General features: G+C 41.2%; 1 pseudogene; it reads right to left on the bottom strand.

The window, feature by feature from the left end:
- Positions 1-3758: 3758 nt before the first annotated feature.
- Positions 3759-5106, bottom strand: LOC141128349 (gamma-crystallin-3-like; annotated as a pseudogene).
- Positions 5107-5754: the final 648 nt, after the last annotated feature.

Genomic DNA, 5754 nt, shown 5'->3' on the forward strand with positions numbered 1-5754 from the left:
TTGGGATTTTATGTGATAGACCAACACAAAGTGACACATAATTGTGAAGTGGAAGGGAAATGATAAATGGTTTTCTACATTTTTTACCAATAAATATGTGAAAAGTGTGGGGGGTACATTTGTATTCAGCCCCCTTTACTCTGATACCCCTAACTAAAATCTAGTGGAACCAATTGCCTTCAGAAGTCACCTAATTAGTAAATAGCGTCCACCTGTGTGTAATTTAATCTCAGTATAAATACAGCTGTTCTGTGAATCTCTCAGAGGTTGGTTAGAGAACCTTAGTGAACAAACAGCATCATGAAGGCCAAGGAACCCACCAGACAGATCAGGGATAAGGTTGTAGAGAAGTTTAAAGCAGGGTTAGGTTATAAAAAAATATCCCAAGCTTTGAACATCTCATGGAGCACTGTTCAATCCATCCGAAAATGGAAAGAGTATGGCACAACTGCAAACCTACCAAGACATGTCCGTCCACCTAAACTGACAGGCCGGGCAAGGAGAGCATTCATCAGAGAAGCAGCCAAGAGGCCCATGGTAACTCTGGAGGAGCTGCAGAGATCCACAGCTCAGGTGGGAGAATCTGTCCACAGGACAACTATTAGTCGTGCTCTCCACAAATCTGGTCTTTATGGAAGAGCAACAAGAAGAACGCCATTGTTGAAAGAAAGCCATAAGAAGAACCATTTGTAGTTTGCGAGAAGCCATGTGGGGGACACAGCAAACATGTGGAAGAAGGTGCTCTGGTCAGATGAGACCAAAATTTAACTTTTTGTCCTAAAAGCAAAACGCTATGTGTGGCAGAAAACTAACACTGCACATCACCCTGAACACACCATCCTCACTGTGAAACATGGTGGTGGCAGCATCATGTTGTGGGGATGCTTTTCTTCAGCAGGGACAGGGAAGCTGGTCAGAGTTGATGGGAAGATGGATGGAGCCAAATACAGGGCAATCTTAGAAGAAAGCCTGTAATGCCCCGTACACACGGTCGGATTTTCCAACGGAAAATGTGTGATAGGACCTTGTTGTCGGAAATTCCGTGTGTGGGCTCCATCACACATTTTCCATCTGAATTTCCGACACACAAAGTTTGAGAGCAGGCTATAACATTTTCCGACAACGAAATCTGTTGCCGGAAATTCCGATCGTGTGTGCACAAATCCGACGCACAAAGTGCCACGCATGCTCAGAATGAATAAAGAGATGAAAGCTATTGGCCACTGCCCCGTTTATAGTCCCAACGTACGTGTTTTACGTCACCGCCTTTAGAACGATCGGATTTTCCGACAACTTTGTGTGACCGTGTGTATGCAAGACAAGTTTGAGCCAACATCCGTCGGAAAAAATCCATGGATTTTGTTGTCGGAATGTCCGATCAATGTCTGACCGTGTGTACGGGGCATTAGAGTCTGCAAAAGACTTGAGACTGGGGTGGAGGTTCACCTTCCAGCAGGTCAACGACCCTAAACATACAGCCAGAGCTACAATGGAATGGTTTAGATCAAAGCATATTCATGTGTTAGAATGGCCCAGTCAAAGTCCAGACCTAAATCCAATTGAAAATCTGTGGCAAGACTTGAAAATTGCTGTTCACAGACACTCTACATCCAATCTGACAGAGCTTGAGATATTTTGCAAAGAAGAATGAGCAAAAATCTCACTCTCTAGATCAGTGATGGTCAACCTTGGCACCCCAGATGTTTTGGAACTGCATTTCCCATGATGCTCAACTACACTGCAGAGTGCAAGAGCATCATGGGAATTGTAAACATCTGGGGTGCCAAGGTTTGCCATCACTGCTCTAGATGTACAAAGCTGATAGAGACATCCCCAAAAAGACTTGCAGCTGTAATTGCAGTGAAATGTGGACTCAGGGGGGGCACCATACAAATGCACGCCACATTTTTCACATATTTATTTGTAAAAACGTTTTTAAAACTAACTATCATTTTTCTTCCACTTTCCAATTATGTGTCACTTTGTGTTGGTCTATCACTATTGTTTGGATCTCTCTGGGTGTATCAGCATTCATATGTGCCCACCTGAACAGAGAGGAGAGATGAACAGAGATGAGTTATACACACATGTGAAGGGTCTACAATGTATGTGTATAGATAGATAGATAGATAGATAGATAGATAGATAGATAGATAGATAGATAGATAGATAGATAGATAGATAGATAGATAGATAGATAGATAGATAGATAGATAGATAGATAGATAGATAGATAGATAGAGATATGTTTTTATGTACTGTATGTAATAGCATTATGTTAACCACTTCAGATCTCACATCTGATCACCCCCATGGATCAGAGCAATTTAAGCATTTCTGTTATGGGCCTGTTTATTCAACAATTACTCTTTCCTTAAAGTGGTTGTCAACCCCCCTGAGACATATTTACATATAGGTAGGCCTAAAAAAATAAGGCTTACCTATATGTACTGAAAATATCTCCTGAACGTGCGCCCTTCAGGAGATATTCATGTACAATGCACCGATGATGTAATTGGCGCATGCGCATTGAAGGATCGGCCCTCCGGGCCGTTTCTTCCCTAGCACGTGCCGTGACTGGTGGCTCCTGCGTGCATGCATGGGAGTGACACCACACGGCTCCGGCCAGTCACAGAGCCGGAGTCCGCGGCCCTGGAAGGAAGAGGGGTGACGATTGATGCTTCCACCAGCAGGGACATCGCGGGCTTCGCTTGCAGGTAAGTGGCACATAATAATGGGCTAGCATGCGATGCATACTAACCCATTATGCTTTCACTTTGCATGGGGAATAAAGAGGAAGTAAAACCCATCAGGGCTCACTTCCTCTTTAAGAGTAACTGCGACCGTCGGAGAAGTTTACTAAGAGAAAATTGAAAAGACCACATTAGTTCATACAGTCAATAAAATATTTTATTCTGAAACTAAAGCAAATTTGTCTTGGGAACTATCAGAGAAAAAAAATACTATATATATATATATATATATATATATATATATATATATATATATATATACTCTATATTGTCAAAAGTATTTGGACATCTGCCTTTACACGCACATGAACTTTAATGGCATCCCAATCTTAGTCTGCGCCCCGAGCCCACCCTATTTTGAAACCTAATAGAGCCTCTGGCTCTAAACACGTGCTTCAAATCCCCCCCCCATCATTGGAATCCATGCATCTGGAACCCTGTATGTAGATCAGGGAGCCATACGCATGGATAAGGGGGGGGCGCCCGTGCCCCCCTAGTAGACGGGCCGCCACTGACAGCCATATAATGGGGTGAATGAACTCTTTACACTTCAAATCCCAATAGGCATTGTGCAGTAGGAGGAGTGGAGAGATGATTTTAATTACACTGCACAGGAAAGTTCTTTCTCTTGTCACCAAACACTTGTTAGTGTTACAACCACTTTAAGCTTTGAAAATAAAACCTGAAAGCTGATTGGATTCTATGCAGAGCTGCATCAGATTTTGCAAGCTCTGATTTTAGTAAATCTCCTCCATATATAAGCAACCAACTTATTCTGCATGGAATAAATAAATATGTGATTTTATGATGAAGAGCGACTCTCATCCAGTGTATGGTATATTGTCATATACTGTAGATGATTGTGTCTCTAAGAGTGGCTTTTGACCGGTTGTATAGGTTGCTGCACTTTACAAATTCTCATCAAAAATCAACATTGCATAAAAAAACAAACAGAAAAAATGTCTTTATCAAGTTTATTGTCAAGCAGAAAACTTTTTTAAACATTTAATAGGAATGATGGAGACGTCTGAAGGACCCAATTTTGGGGCTTGTGGCTCCCCAGTCGGTGTATCTCCTGTACTCTCCAGGTCTCAGGTAATACTGACGCCCCCTATAGTTGGGCTCCTCATAGAACATCCAGTAGCCATCATGGACATGGCAAGAATTAATGTCATTGTAGCGGAATCTCTCATAGACATGAGGGCAATCCTCAGTGAACTCCATCATCTGACCTTTGAAGTCTTCTCTCTCATAAATCCTGATTCTAAAGGAACCTTGGTGCTAAAGAAGGAAACAAAACTTGAAATTAACCAAGCAGTCAAACCTGTAACATCAACACTATCAATTTTCTCACTTGGGAGTTTTCTTCTCTTACTTCCAGTGCCTATATATATATACAAGGGTTTTTCAAAAATGTTCTACACTGTTTATTAAGAAGTTCATTAACAAAATATATCGCTTTTCTGCATAGTCACCTTTCTTTGCGATGCATTTTTCCTAGCCTCGTACGTTTTTAATGCCATCAGCAAAAAATTTAAAAAGTGTGGAAACTTTTTGAAGACCCCTCATATGTACTATTTATTTATTTTGTTAGGCATTTTTGGTCTGTGTTGTTTTGACATATCTTAAGACTTATGCCTTGTACACATGATCGGACTTTCCGACAACAAAACCATGGAATTTTATTTGAAGGTTGTTGGCTCCAACTTGTCTTGCATACACACGGTCACACAAATGTTGGCCAACAATTATGAACGTAGTGACGTACAAGACGTACGGCAAGTCAATAAAAAGGAAGTTCAATAGTCATGTGATATCTCCATTACGAACACTAGTTTTACAAGACTGAGCGCTTCCAGCTAGTCCTTGATTCCGAGCATGTGTATTTGTACTTTGGACTTGTGTACACACGATCAGAAAGTCCGACAACACACATTTGTTGGTGGAAAATTTGAGAACATGCTAGCCAACATTTGTTGGCTGAAAGTCCGACAACAATTGTCCGATGGAGCGCACACACGTTCGGACTTACCACCAACAAGCTCACATCCAATGATTTAATTCACATTGTACTGCATTGTATTACCTGGGGGCTCAGACGCACAGACCTAATGGAGTCATTGTAACCCATCCATTGCTGGAAGTCAGGATACTCTCCTCTATGGAGGAAGTACTGGTGTCCTCTGTAGTTGGGTTGCTCATACAGGATCCAGTTCCCACTTTCCACACGGATGGAGTTGCAACGTCTGAAGTATGAGGACAGGTCGGGACATTCAGAGCTACACTCGTAAGAGCGACCCTGGAAGTTCTTGTCTTCGTAAAAGATGATCTAATGGAATAAAAGGGTAGACATTTATTCGTATAAGCCGTGAAATGAATTTTACTTCTTGATTGTCAAATAAAGGGATGGAATGTTCCACACTCAATGTATAAACCTAAAAACTCAGCTGGACACACACAAGATCACAGTTAGATAAATATTAAAGCTTAACATCAGGCAAAACATTTTTATTTTTTATCAGGGTGGGGAAGAGTTCAAACTTCTGTTAGACTTTGATCTTTGTTTAAAGCCTTATTGGTTAAATTTCATGTCACACTATGTCAGTCTTTCTCAACGAGGGTTTCTGCAGAGGTTGCCAGTGGTTCCTTGAACAACGAGCAATATCCGTCTCTCAGTCATTATTGACATCAGTGATCTTTTTTAGCTATTGGTAAGGGGGGACACTTTTTAATTTATATCAGTATAGTAATGATGACCCACTGACCATTAAACTAAGGAGTCACACTGACCATTACAGTAAGGGAACACTATGCTGACCACCAATTTAAGGAGGCACTTTTCAACTGACCACCAACATAAGAAGCATTCTTCAACTCAACACCAATGGGCACTACAATTTTCATTGTCAGTGTTTCTCCCCTGGCAATTTTCATTATTCGTATAATTTTGTGATTATTTCTAATTTTCTCTTTGAAGTGGAACTTCAATCAGAGTCAAGGA

The sequence above is a fragment of the Aquarana catesbeiana genome, linkage group LG01 (genome assembly GCF_042186555.1).
Source record: "Aquarana catesbeiana isolate 2022-GZ linkage group LG01, ASM4218655v1, whole genome shotgun sequence".
Taxonomy (NCBI): domain Eukaryota; kingdom Metazoa; phylum Chordata; class Amphibia; order Anura; family Ranidae; genus Aquarana; species Aquarana catesbeiana.